This window comes from Gopherus evgoodei, chromosome 4, assembly GCF_007399415.2.
Source record: "Gopherus evgoodei ecotype Sinaloan lineage chromosome 4, rGopEvg1_v1.p, whole genome shotgun sequence".
Classification (NCBI taxonomy): Eukaryota; Metazoa; Chordata; order Testudines; family Testudinidae; genus Gopherus; species Gopherus evgoodei.
In genome coordinates, this window is record NC_044325.1 from 95,754,717 (window position 1) to 95,769,857 (window position 15,141).

Genomic DNA, 15,141 nt, shown 5'->3' on the forward strand with positions numbered 1-15,141 from the left:
ATATCAATGAAAACAAGATTAGAAATGACAATAGCATTGACAATGATTTTATAATTCAGGGCAGTGAGCCAAAGCTGAATTTTGGTGGTGTTAAAGAGGAAGAAATGACAGAACTCAACATTATCCAGAACTGACTGGATAAAATGAGAGAGAAGAAACAAATAGTGCAGTGCAGTAATGGGTTGGGAAAAAAGGAAGTGATCATGATAGGGTTAACTGGCTTACCTAGAGTATTATGAGATGGAGCCATGCTCCACCTCTCCATTACTTCCTGTTTTGTAAATTTCTATTTCCCCAGTCCCCACACACACGCGCACTCTTGTGCTGCGATTGAATAAAGCAGCAAGTTCCCAGCCTTGAGTCCTCTGAGTAAAGTATTATTTTTTCTTGATTTGAGCAGACCCTTTACAAAAGGAAGAATAGCAAAGTTTTCATTGGAGATATAGAAGGGAGAGGAGGAGGAAAGTATATTTTGGGGAGAGATCAAATATGAGAAGACAATTGGCCATCCATATAGAGAGAGAAGATTTTTGGATATCAGAGATGAAAGTTGAAGCCTTGTGAGGAAGTAAGATCAGAGAGCGTGTGCAGAGAAAGAGGCAGAGGGGACTGAGAACAACTAAGAACCCTCCGGGACATCAACAGATGAAGAAGGGCAAGATTAAAGAAGATGATGGAAGAGCAGTTAGAAGCAAAAGAGGAAATAAAGAAAACAGAGCCGGGGAAGAGCAAAACTAAAGAAGGAAGATGGGAACAACTATGTCAAAGGTAACAGACCAAGAAAGATGACAACAGAGAAGTGTCCTCTAGATTTACTTAGGAGGAGTTCATTATTAACCTTGCAAAGTCATCTTTGGAGAGTCCAAAAGCTGGAGTGAGAGTGATCAAAGAGAGAGAGAGAGAGAGAGAGAAGAGGAAACCAGGCAGCAAGAGCAATCATCTTTGCTTCATGGTAGAGGGGAATATAGGAACCTATGACTTTAACAATGTCAAATAGTCAACATACAACATCCTGTAGTCTACAAAAGATCAGTGTGTTGTCAGTTTCCTGTATACCTTTCAGGAATGGTTTCAGCTCTCATTAATCTTGAAGGCTCTGTGATAACACAACATCTCTCCAGCATAACTCAGGCAGCTATCCTGCTTTCTGAGATTGTATTGCTGCTTCCATGTCTTTGGGAGCTTGAAAATTTAGGTGTTAGCCAAAATATTAGTTATTCCACGTTTGTATACAGATCATTTTTTCCCCATGGACAAAAGAAGCTACTAATACAGTGTGATTCATTTAAAGAGAAATTAGGAAGCCTTGAAAATAAAAGTAAGTTTATAGTGTATAAAATGTATAAAATATATAAAATTTTAGAAATCATTTTTGTTGGATGCTGCTGAAGTTCCAGAGCCACAGAGGCAAAGATATAAACAGGGCCTTGGGCCTTAGCCCCATGGAACCTCAGTGGGCAAGATGGTATGTAAGGAGTAAGGACCCAGAAGCCTACAAGGCTGTCTCTGTCTTAAATTAAGATGAAAATTTTATATTTTACAGATCTGTAATTTGCTATTGCGCGAAGCACAGTTAGAAACATGCCAAACACAACTTCTACATTCATTGTTTCCATACTACCAAAAGAAAAGATCAGTGAAAGGTCAGCTAGAACATTACAAAATAAATGTAAGAGCAAGATGCAAAAGATGGTAAAATAATGAAATTCAGTGAATACTTCATATTGTACATCATTTTAGAAGAGAAAACATTAAAATAAGTTGATATTGGCTATGTATCCTGTAGTCTGGTTGACTTCAAAACCAGTGAATCATTGCTATAATACAGTACCAGTAAAGACAACTTTAAATCAGCTTCATGAACTAAATGGAATTTATCCTAGTGTTTAAGGCGTATGTAGTTAAGATCTGTAGTTCAGAAACAAAACACAACGTAAATGTGTTGTGATGCTACTGGAATCTTTCAAATAATGTCACTTTTCAAAACAGAAATAAGGTAGGTTCAAGAAATCATGGCCCTATCATCATATGGGAAGGTCATGCTGATGATTGTATCAAACAACTTTTCATTGTTCAGGACATGTTGTGTGGCTTTATATTGTTTGTAAACTTGAAAGCATAAACTTTCACTTTCTCAACAATTGAATTAGGATAATGCTGATTCTGATTTATGGAGTACCATGAGTAAAGCAAAGTTACATTTTTATAGCCATTACCTATGATAAGCACAAAACAATCCACGTCCTCTCTACCCTGTTTGACTTATTCACAGCAGCAAAGTGCTATTTTTTTAGTTGGAAAGTACAACAAAATTCAGATTTAAGCATTCAAAGAAAAAATTCCAAATTTCTCTGAAGATCAACGAAAGACTCCAAGAGAAATTTTTCCTGTGGCTTTATGTTAACTGTAGATATGAGAAACCTCTGTACAAGAAAAAGGGAGTGTCTACCAAAATGTGGTTAGCTTTGGCTCTCAAGATGCTGAGAGCAGGAGTCTGATGTGAACTTTTCATTCAAACCTTTCTAGAGGAAATCACAAATATCTGGAAGAGATTTGCTAGAGGAAACCTCTGTCACTCCACCATAAGGAGTAATGAAATCCAGATTTTGCACTATATCTTTAAGATTCAACATGCACTTGCAATGCAGGCACATAGGTGATTGTCATTCTAAAACATCTGCATCTTTCAGCAGTTTTCTTCTTTTTTTTTTTTTTAAACAAGCCTTACCATTATTAGCTTGAATAATTGTGAATTTAATTTCATATTAACAGATCTGGAACTGTGGGTAAACCAAAACTAAGATGGGTCCTCTTGTCGTGTTTAGACTAGACTAGTGAGCCATGAACTCATATGCCAAAAAAAGCTATCAGCATTATGTGCCCTTTGTCATATTATTGACCGTTTTCTGAAGGATTGAAATTCAAGAAAGAGTATATAGTAGGTCAGCAAAAATTCTCCTTTTCAGAAGTATGTGCACCAACAGTTACCCATTCTGTGATCTGCTATACACCTTGACAATGATGAGGTTGGTGATTCTTTGGAGACAAACTTGTCCATTCCATTTATCAAACTGAATAGTTTTCATTCTCTGTTTCCCCAATGCAACAGGCGTTCAGGTATTCTGCCAGTATGTTTGTCTATCTGATGATGTGAGTCATTCTGGCTGATACTGGCTATTTTTAATTCACTAGAAATGGAGCATGGATCCCTGTAATTCTTTCTACTTGGTTCTCTTATTACTTGCTTTTACAGAGCATTACTACAATATTGTCTCATCAGATATATTGGTTCCATCTTGTAGGCTGAACATATCATCCTGATTGCTCTGATCTCTAGAACATTTAGGTGGTGGCTTGGCTTTGCATTATTAGTATTAACAATATATGAAAATATTGATGGACAAAAAACTGTTTCAGAATGAAAAGGAAGGCAGTATGATTTCTCCAGCCTAATTTAATATCTTATTATGGGGGCTCCATTGTGCTGGACACTGTATATGCACATAGTAACACACAATCCCTGCCTTAAAGATCTTCTAATCTAAATAGACAAAAGAGTTACAATGTGGGAGACAGGAATGATTAGTATCCCCATTTTACAGATGGGGAACTGAGGCACAAAGGAGGACTTTTCAGAGGTCACATAGGAAATCTGTGGCAGAGCTGGGAACTGAACCCTCATCTCCTGAGTCAGTGTCGTATCTCTAAGGCCATGTATACACTATAAAGTAAGTCCAGGGTCAGATTCAGGCTCAAGCCCACCACTGCCATCTACACACAATTCTGTTTAACTTGGGCCCCCTCAAGGATGGAGGGTTTGAGCCCGAGTCCTTTGGGGGCCCAGGCCCAAATCCTATTGTTTTTCAGTATAGATGCAGCCCAGGACTCCTAGAGTAGGGTCATGAGAGTCCACTAGCACTGTACTACAGTCCCATAGGACAGTGTACTTTCTATCCCAACACTAGCCAAATGACTCAGAGGAAACAGAAGCAACCCTCCTGTTTCATGTACCGCTTCTTGACACATAACCTTTCCATTTTGTTCTGACCACTGAGCTGCAAGCAGAGGGAACTTTCTTCTGCATTTGTAATGTCCACTGACATAAACAAGTCCTTTGCCAAGCATGCTATTAGCTGATCGTGGGAGCTCAGCCAGATTTTGGTTAATTTCTGGTGCCGAGGTGAACGAACAGTTGGACTTTAGCAAGATTTCCAGGAATTACCTACCACTCGTCCCAGCTAATAACGAAGAAACTGGCAGTGTTAGGGATTTACTGGACCAGTGCAGGGAGCAGATTAAGAAGCTAAAGAATGACTACCAGAAAGTCAGGGATGAGAATCACACTCCTGAGAACTCATCATCATCCTATCTCTTTTACAAAGAGTTTGACCAGGTACTGAGTACTGCAGTGAGCCACAAGCAGTTTACAACAGCTTGGTCAACTGGGATTGTGACCTTCTCACCCCCTGAATCCAGTATTAGTGGAGGGAAGCCAGAAAGCACCAGATGAGGCTGCCGAAGTGACTCTTGTACTCAAACTGATGCCCTAGAAGGCTTTGCTGCCGGAGAAGCTGCAGCACATTCTGAGTCCCTACCTGAAGATGCTTTTCAATGCCAAGTTGTTTCTGGAGCTGGGATATTCCTTTCAGGATATTAAAGCTCAGTTTTACAAAATATCATTTTTTGGCCTGGAGATTACACAAGGCACTTTTGCCTTGGGTGGACTGAAACAAAAATGCACTATTTTGAGATCTGCTTTTACATCCTTCAAACTCTGATGGTCCTTTAACGTCTGCTAGTCCATCCACCTTGGCAGTGCGGGCCCACTGCAACAGGTCCCTAATGTATAACTGTAATGGACAAGTCCAAGCAGAAGCATTTCCATGATGAACTTGTGCTGGACGTTTGGGAGAGGGCCATCAGACAGGTGCAGTACCAGAGGGAGAAGGATTCATGGCAAGTGCAAGGCACAGACAGTCTGCATTGCAAGAGGACAGAGTTTCAGTGTATGAATCGAGGCTTGTAGTACAGTTTCTTGAGCAGGAATGTCGGCTGAGGGAGCCAGCAGAAAGACTTGTTTGAAAGGCTGCTTATGCTTATGGCTCCTTCTGCACCCGAACCACATCTTGAGTCCCCCCTACACAGACATGGTTCTATGTGCTGCAGACCAGGAACAGTTTGGAAAATTACATGATGGGATTGCCTATACATTCAGGACTTAACAGGAGCTGAACAGGAAAAATCTATCCCATGCAATCCTCCACTCCTATGCTGACCCCTTCAACTTTGCAGGCCTTCACTCCCATGTAGACCCCTGCCACTGTGAACAGCTCCACCCCAAAGGAGAATGGGTGGCCAGGAGATATGCAGCAATAGGGGATTTATTGTTTGGAACGGGTTTCACTATTTGCACTGTTCATTTCATTTTGGTTAAAGATTCTGGGGTTGGTTTATTATTGGTGTTTTGGTATGCTAATTGCAGCTGGCCTCCCTGGCCATGGGTTAATATTGTGTTTTTTTAATATATGTTCAAAATCAAAGGTTTTTATTTTAAGAAATTTTATTGCCATATATGCATCACATCATGTAAAGTGTATTTCAACTAATAAAGGTAAACACATGGTAAGGGACAACCAGGAAGTTGTATTCAAACACTAGTTCTCAATACATTTCTCTGCATCAAGCCATACTGATAATCCACAGTTCTTGTAACTCACCCACTCTCCTGCCCCCCATCTCATAAACAATCATGTAATTCATAACTACAATGCATGTTAATCCATCACACACGCACATTTCGTTTCATGATGTGACAGTACCTCATTTATTGTAAAGATTGTATAAATAGATTCATAAATGTACTGTTCTCACTCTTCTATTGTCCCATACAAGTCCAAAATGTGGGAACACAGAGCATCCCTGATTTATGTTGACTGGGTGCATCCTGCCCCAGCAGTGATAGGTACACTTTGTGGTTGAGTGTACTGGTTCAATTACTATCATAGCTCTATTCAGGGTCAAATGGCTCCTTTGGCACAATCTTCACAAAGATTGTGAACAGCATAGTGAGCCACAATAATGCAGACAATATTGATAACACAGGCATCAAAACGTGTCTGTAAACACCGCCAGCAAGATTTCAGTCTGCCAAATGCGCATTCAGTCACCATTCTGCAATTGCTGAGAGTGTTTTTAAATCTTCTTTTGCTTGGCCCTCTGAGATCAGGATATCGTTTCATAAGCCAAGGCAAAAGGGGGTATGCAGAGTCCCCCAAGATAACAGTGTGGCCATTAACTCCATTAATGACAATGTCATTTGTTAGAAATTGTATCCCAGCCTGTCCATGAATGTAGAGTCCTGATTGTTGGAAAACCCTGGCATCATGAACTTTTCCAGTGTATCCCAAATCAATCTTTGTGGTCCATAAGGGCCTGCATAAATACAGTATAGTACCCTTTGTGTTTTATGTACTCCTGCTCCTTGAGGAGGGCAAACTATGGGCACATAAGTCCCATCAATGGTCTTTGCACAGTTTAGAAACCCCATGCTCTCAAGACCAGCAGTTACTTCAGGGATATCGTTTATGCCCATCACCTTTGGGTAAATCACATGGCTGATTGCCTCCCAAACCTCCATGACCACTTTATCCACAGTTGACTTTCTAATGCTGAACTGATTAGCAATGGACCTGTAGCAGTCTGGAGTGGCTTGTTTCCAGATGTTTATAGAAACCCACATATGGATTGATATGGGTGCCCTCGTGCATGTGTCATGAAACTGGAGGATCAGGCAAGCTGCTCACAAATCTACAAAAATGTAGCTTTCTTCGTGCAAAAGTTCTGAATCCACTGCCAGTCATCCCAGGTCTGCATGATGATGTGATCCCACCAGTCTGTGCATGTGGCCCTGCTTCAGAGATGCCAGTCTACAGAGGGGGCCTCAGTAGCTATATGAGAGTCATGAGTAACATCAGACAATTTGATTCGGCCACATCTGAATTCTTCTTCTCCATCAGGCACTTTTGGTAGCCCAGAATGTCCAGCAGTATCTCATGGATGCTCAAGCCCATTAGTTGAAATAGGAGTGAAAGCGTAAGCTAGAGAAGCTCTTCAAATAGTGACACCTCCATGTTGCTGGCTCCAGTTGCCAGGAATGTGCAGACCGAACAGACAGCTTGGCAGGATCTTTTGGGAACAGACTACAACTTCCTGAAACATGCAGGTTGGATCATCAAGTTTCCATGCACTACACCACAAACCACGAGCAGCCACAGCTAGGGAGGATGCTAGGAAGCTTGGGAATGGTGCTTTGCCTCTGGTCTGCATACTGCAGCATGGATGTGCTAGAGCCCCAGGTTTGGGACCCAGTCCAGAAATTCTAAACCTAGAGTCCACAGGCAGTGTGGACGCTCAAGCCCTGGGCTTTCAAACCAAGGGTCCACTGACTTAAGACCCACTAACCCTGGGCTTACATTGCAGTGCAGACATATTCTAAACCACAAGCAGCAAAGAATCCTGTGGCACCTTATAGACTAACAGACGTTTTGGAGCATGAGCTTTCGTGGGTGAATACCCACTTCCTCAGATGCATGTCATGCATCTGAGGAAGTGGGTATTCACCCACGAAAGCTCATGCTCCAAAACGTCTGTTAGTCTATAAGGTGCCACAGGATTCTTTGCTGCTTTTACAGATCCAGACTAACACGGCTACCCTCTGATACTAAACCACAAGGCCAGTTTTCAGGTAGTGCAGTACTATAATGTTTTTTGTCCTACATTTGTGTCCATTGCCAGAGTTCATTTTGTAACCCAAACATTGCTATAATTTAAAATGTATATATCTCTGACAGAACAGTCCTAGTCTGTTGATTTTTTTTTTAAAGTGGACTGTGATACACTTTACTCATTGGATAAAAACTGGGAAAAGGGATTCCTTGAATTTCTGATAACTTAATTTCAAAAGCCTTCCTCTTCCCACAGTTAAAATAATATTGTGTTAGTGAAGCCTAAAAATTAAACATTGTGCTTCATTGGTGCCATATTAATGATACCCTGATAAGTACATACACATAAAAATGTAAGTTAGAAAGGGTATTGGTTAAATATTTTAAATAAGTCTTTATCATATTGTTCTGAGTGATGTCAAATACAATTTTTATTTTAAAAAGATTTTAGTTAGAATTTAATTTTTGAAAATATTAATAACAGCTTACAGCAGGTAGGCTATAAAATAACACTGTATGCTGTCTATTTAGTTTCTGGTTGAAAAAGCACAGCAGTACTTTAGTTCATTACCTTTGAAAAAAACAGTAACAAGATAATACAGCTGCCTCTGATTAAGATGTAAATTCTTTCTAATTAGAATGTAAATTCTTACATTTAAATGAAGACATCAATTTTCAGGATGCCATATGATATCTTATTCCACCTTGCCTGAATGAAGCCCTCACTGTTCATCTATGGCACTAAAATAGTTTTGCTATTCCTTTGTTCTCTGATTCTTGTAATATTCTCTCTTCATGTTCCCTTTTCACGTTGCTTTTGTTTGTTTTCCCCCTTGCATCTGATATTGTTGTGTCTTGGGATTTTGCAGAAATTTGGAATGAAAATTGAGTTCAGTCAGTGCCAGTATTTGCTTGTGCCTCAATTACTTCTGCTGAATTTTCCTCAATGCAAATCAGGCAGGTTGCATAAAGTGGTGCATGTATTTGAAATAATTAATTTTCCGTAAAATGATGGATCAAGTCCAATCAACCTTCATGAAATCTAAATAAAAGAATAGAGAATTAGAAATTAATTAACATTTTGTGGTGTTAATACTTTATTGTTTGATATAAGGTAGCAATAATAAGTTTTATTGTTGAGTATAACTTTTTCTTTATGAAACGTTGATGATAACCTTTTGTCATAATCATCTTGGAAAAAATATACTCAAAACATTTCATTTCAGAAAAATTCATTCCGTGTTCATAACAATACCTGAACAGATATTTTAAACAACAAAAATGACAGATAAGCTGTGGTGAGTTTAGAAATGGACACATTTAAGCTGTTTATACCATTCATATATAGACAAGCTGAAAATAAGATAACTTGCCCCTACCAACTGAATTTAAAGTGTTTAAATCTGCCATTACATTAGATCTGGACATAATACTGAAGATTTAAAATACTTTGACAGAAAACTCATCAGTTGAATTTTTTTTTTTCCTGAAGCATCTTGTCAAAGAAGATATGTATTGGAAAAGCTTAAAGTCTTTTAAGAAATCCATGGGGATTTTGTTGTTGGAAAACATTGACAGTCAACTATATTCCATCGTGCATATTCTTTATTTTTTATTTTCTAGTCCATGTTTTAAAACACAGTGATCCACGTCAATGAGTTTCTCGATGTACCAAGCTTGTATGCTATGACTCCTTTGTAGAATAAGCATAAATTTCAATGTGAATAACATATAATGGTTTTATGTAACATATGGATGCATAGTTAGTACTGAATACTGTTATGGACTGAAACACTCTCTGGACAAATACTAGGTATTCATATGAGTTAATATAACTATTTCAGTTATAACTCATATACCTGGAACACAAATATACTTACAACTGTTACACCTAGAGATAAGTACCAGAAGAATCTTGACAGCAAATTTTAAAAACTGGTAGAAACTGCTGAATAACAAGAGTCAGTTATCACTAGTGATATTCACAGTTAATGTCATTCATGGTTAATATTAGTATTATTATAGGACTTGCCATAAAATCTTTCATTAATGCTAGTGCACTATTTTTTCTGAATTGAATTGTAGCAGGTGTCACTTTATTAACAAATAAAAGCATGAAGTTGTTTTAATGTTATATTGTCTGAAATAGACTGAAATAGAAAAACACTGTAAATCTAGAAAATGTGACTTACTGAAAGCTTTTGCTTCTTCATTTGCTTTGTTTTTCATTTAACCTATCAGTATAAAATTTGGTTAAAAAAAACTCTCAGTAATATTAGGTATGTATCATCATAGCACTCGCATCAAGTAGGTTAAATATACAGTACTGTGCCATTATATAGTTGCTCTTACAAATAAAGACAATAAAAACTGTTTGAAAGATAAATCGAAATACCTTAATTCTGCTTTGCATCACTTAATAGTACACAAAATTGTTTGTTCCTATGAAGCCCTCAATCCTTGCAAACAGTTAAACACGTACTTAATTTTACACATGTGAGTAGTCTGACTTCAGTGGAACAACTTATATATAAAGTTAAGTATATGTTTAATTGCTGGAAAGATCAGAGCCTTGGTCATTATTGTTATACCTTTAAAATACACATAATTTTTTTAATCTCTTGTAAAAAGTATTAATACATATGGTTAAGTCTAATTTAGTGTAGTTTTAATATATTTGTGTTTGTACTCATGATAGTTTTGTACAAGAGGTATTATTGAAAAATAGATCATAAACAGTAAGTAACACAAAAACTCATTACATAACCAGGTATAACTCAGTGACATAATTTGGAGAAACCTGGTGATGTGCAACATGTATTTGATATCAGAATCTTACTTTAAAGTGTTTGAAAAGCTTTTCTGTAACACAGCCAGTTTGGATGAAAATGATGCTGAAAGTGGGCGTTCTGCAATTACCCCTTAGGTCGGTATAACTGCATTGCTCAGGGGTGTGGATTTTTCACACCCCTTTGCACCATAGTTATACTGATATAGGTCTATATAGGTCTGAGACAATAAGGCCAAGTCTACACTAGCACTTTTGTCTGTATAAATTATGTTGCTCAGCAGTGTGAAAAAATTCCCTGAGCAACATAAATTACCAACAGATGCGCCAATGTGGACAGCTCTATGTCGGCAGGAGACCCTCTCCCACTGACATAGCTACTGCCTTTCCTTGAGGGTGGTTTAATTACGTCTATTGGAGAGCTCTCCCCCATCAGCATAGAGTGGGAGATCTTACAGCACCACAGCTGCATCAGTATAATTGTGCTGCTGTAAGCTCTCTAGTGTAGACATGGCCTAACTCAGAATGTCACTGCTAAATATAAGGTGGAACAGATTGTTTAACATAAGAAGTTAATACATATTTCAAGGGACCGTTCAAGGTGAAGTAGACCATTGACACCCCTCCTGTCATAGGGAGAAAAGGAAGAGGAGGGAGTACGCTAGTGGGTTACAGACTGTTGTAATAAGCTGTAAATCCAGTGTCTCTATTCAGTCCATAATTTTTAATGTCTAGCAAAGTATAAATTGAGTACTCCTGGGGGAATTCTGCGCCACTGCACGTGTGCAGAATTTCATGTCCCCACAGATTTCTTTGCTTCTCCGCAGAAAAAATGACTTTCTGACAGGGAAGTAAAGGGAAGCTGCAAGCACAGTCATACACCACTCCCTATCAGTGCAGGCACCCATTTCAGACACCTGGCATAGCCAGCAGAGAGGTAAATCACCGTGGAGCTGGAGACACCACAGCCAGTGGCTCCTACCCTGAGCCAAGATGAGCTGCTAGTCATGGCTGGGCTGGAGGTAGGAGAGGATGGGACTTCCTCTTCCCCTGCAAGGAGTGGCTGGGGCTGTGTTAGAGCTACTCCCAGAAACCTTCCCCAGCTGCAGGAAGCTCAGCATCCTCCCCTGCTTCCTGCCCCCATTGCTCCTCAGCTGTGGGGGGAGGGGTCACTGAATGGGGAGCTGCTCCCACATCCTCCCAACCCCCGTGCCAACCCCCGTGCATCCGGATCTCCCATACCCAGACACGCTGCCAAGCCTTACTCTGTACACTCAGAACCACCTCCTAGCCCTCTTTCCCCCGCCCCACTGAACCTCAACCCCTGCATTTGGAGCCCCCCTGCACTCAGACCCCCTGCCTCCGAACCCTCACCCCTGCACCCAGATCACCCCATACTGAGCTCCCTGCACTCAACCCCTACACTGATGAGTCCCGCCCTCCCTGCACCACCCTGAGCCCACACATCCAGACTCCCATGCCATTGACTCCCAACTAACTACACCCAGACCCCCATCCCCCTCCCCAGCACCCAGACTCCCCCACGGAGACCCCCACACCCAGACTCCTATGCTGAGCCCCAGCCACCATCACCTGGAAGCCCCTGGAGAGTCCCATTGCTTCTGACCCTGGAACCCCTCCCCCAGTGAACCTCTATGCATCCAGATCCCCCACACCTAGACCTTCCACTGAGCTGCCTGCACCCAGATTGTCCCAAACAGAACTCTCTCACCCCACACCTGGATCCTCCCATACTGAGCCCCTTCACACCACATGTTGTGATAGGTACATGTAGGACCCAGGATTTTAGAAAGGTGTGTTGTAGGAGGTATTGATCATTGTAGCAGTGGAGATATGTCTGCAGGTTTTGCATCTATTTTCTGGCGGTATCTGGTGTGGCTTTGAGTTGGTGTGTCCTGGTCTCTGTGGAGCTTGCGTCTGATGATTAGTTTGGGGTGGTGTTTGAAGGCCAGCTGAGGGGGTTCAGGAAAGATTTTTTTCAGGAGGGGGTCCCCATTGAGTATGGATTATAGTTGTTTGATGATATCCATACGGGTTCCAGGGTGGGATCGTAGGTTACAAGTAGGGGTGGGCGCTTGAAAGGGGTTTTATTACTACATTGAAGCAAGTTCTTTCAGGGTATTTGTGTGAGATCCTGGATTTAAGGTTTATTACAGCAACCTGTAATCCACTAACAAGCCCTCCTCAACTGCTTTCCCCCCACCCCTTCCTTTCCTCCCTATTTCTGGAGGGGTGTTAACAGGCCACTTCATCTTGAATGGTCCCTTGAAATATATGTTAACTACTTACACTAAACAATCAGTTCCACCTTGTATTTAGCAGTGACACCAAGTTAATTTCCCAGACCTGAAGAAGAGCTCTGTGTAAGCTTGTCTGTCTCCACAACAGAAGTTGATTCTGTAAACGATATTACCTCACTCAACTAGTTTCTCTAATATCCTAGGACTAATGTGGCTACAACAACACTGCATACATATTAAGGGTATGTCTACACTGCCCATGTTACAATGTGGCTGCGGCAGCACTGTGATGTGGGCAGTGTAGTCATGCTTTATCGCTGGGTCAGAGCTCTCCTGGCGATAAAAAATAACTGCTCTGAATGAGGGGTGGTAGCTTTATCTCCGGAGTGCGGCTGTTTTATTCTGTCTATACTGGCACTTTTCAGTGTTAAAACTTTTGTCACTTGGGGGCGTGTTTTTTCACACCCTGAATGACTAAACTTTTAGCGCTGAAAGTGGCAGTGTAGACACAACCTAAGGTTTGTCAGTTGCATCTCCTTAGCTCTCACTTCAGCCTTGGTCTATGTCAGACCTTTGTGTATAGAATGGGAGTCTACTCCTTCTGCTACAATCTTAAGCTTTCATAAGAACTGGACTTTTTAAAAGTCAGAATAGAATCAATAGTCTTGTGAGAAGACTAATTCATATCAAACCATTGGATTAATTTAGTTTTCACCTGCAACAAGTTTCAGATTTGATCCAGTTTGTATGACTGGCATCGAAGTGTCTTCACTTATGTGCTAAACAGTTAAGTTGGTGATGAATCTAATATTTGTCTGTATTACAGTCTTCACTGAGCTCCTCAATAAGATGTGTCTGCAGATGAGGTGGAACTTTATTGTGTACTATGCTAAGATACCTGCAACTCCATAGTAGTGTCCATCATGGGACATCTCTTTCCCTGAGTCTTTTTCAACTTTCTTAGTACTGCCAGGATTTTCAGCTACCTGCTGTGGAAATTTTCTCTTCCTATTATCCTTTTTCACCATTCTCAGCAGAGTGATTGGCAGTTCTTTAACTTATGCCTGCTGTGGCCTTCCCCTCACTTCTGTGAAATTCTTCCCTTCCCCAAGTCTTTGTGCAATCTGTATTTTCCTGGATCAGGGTTGTGCCATAATCTGCGTGCATCCTGTTATGTGTACTCTACTGGCTTCTTACACAATCTTCACACACCTTACCTTTCATATTCTTCCTTTCTCTTGACTTCTACAGTCTCTTCTTTTGTTGTTCTCTGAGATTAGTTCACATTTCCCTAATATTCACTGAAGATTTTCTTTTCTGTTTTGTCCTTATTCTTCTGATTTGGAGCAAGACCTAATATCAGAATGTCATCAGCTGTATTTCCCATTAATATGAAGAAATTAAATTGGTATTCTTCACTTTTATTTACAAGTCTTGACACTACTTGAAACTACTCAGAATAATATGTTCATTTTGGCTATGCTGATTTATCTATGAAGTTAAAGTTCTTGGAGGGTATTATGAGAACCATTAGTTCCATTACTCTTGTTTCTTTCCAGACTTTATTTATTTGTGCAGGTTTTGTCCCTTTCAGGCAGTTTGCTCTCTCACTCTTTCTGCTCCTGTGGAGATGGCTCCTCCCTTTCTCTTTCTGGCGCTCCATGCTGCAGCTCTAAATTCAGTTTATTTTCCTGTGCTCTTCCCGGGGTTTTGTTTGTTTGTTTGTTTTTCCTTTTCTCTATTTCTCTGTCGTGTAACTTTTCTTGCTCTCTCAACCCTTTTTAGAGGCTTATCTCCTCCTTCTTCCTCTTTCTGTTTAGCCCCCTACCTGCTTTAGACCTACTTCAGTGCTTGGGAATGAGGAACTTGAACTCTATCCTCTGAGTAGATGAGTTTAATTTACTCATTTCTTTTGTTATCTCCTCTCTCTGAATGAGGATTCTGTCAGTTCTGATACCGTGCAGTGTTCACTGAAACTCTGTGATGTCAGCAGAGACACACCAGACTCCAAATACATTCACAGAGAACTAGCAAATAACTTCCCTATCCAATAGTCTCTCAGCTTATTAATGTCTCCTTAAAAACATATCTTGGTCCTCTCTGGAACCTGGAGGACCAACAACTCTAAATTAAACTCGCCTCCACATATTTTTCATTGAATGTAGGATATATAAACTGCTCTACAAAAAGATAAAACACAGACTTAAAATAGCTGGTTTCCAGAAAATATTTTAAGTAAGGAAGTAGCAATCATAAGAGAAAAAATATCTTTTATTCTAAAAGATTTTAAAGTATTTTACATTCAGATTTGCAAAATTTTATAAATGGGTCACTAAGGCATGACTGAGGCAGAATGCAGCAGCTGTTT

The 15,141-nt window shown here is 40.1% G+C and overlaps 1 protein-coding gene across 5 annotated transcripts in view; it reads left to right on the forward strand.

Moving 5' to 3' along the window:
* ELP4 (elongator acetyltransferase complex subunit 4) overlaps positions 1-15,141 on the forward strand; it is a 283,737-nt gene that overhangs the window by 197,854 nt on the left and 70,742 nt on the right. The gene's annotated exons all lie outside the window — the stretch shown is intronic.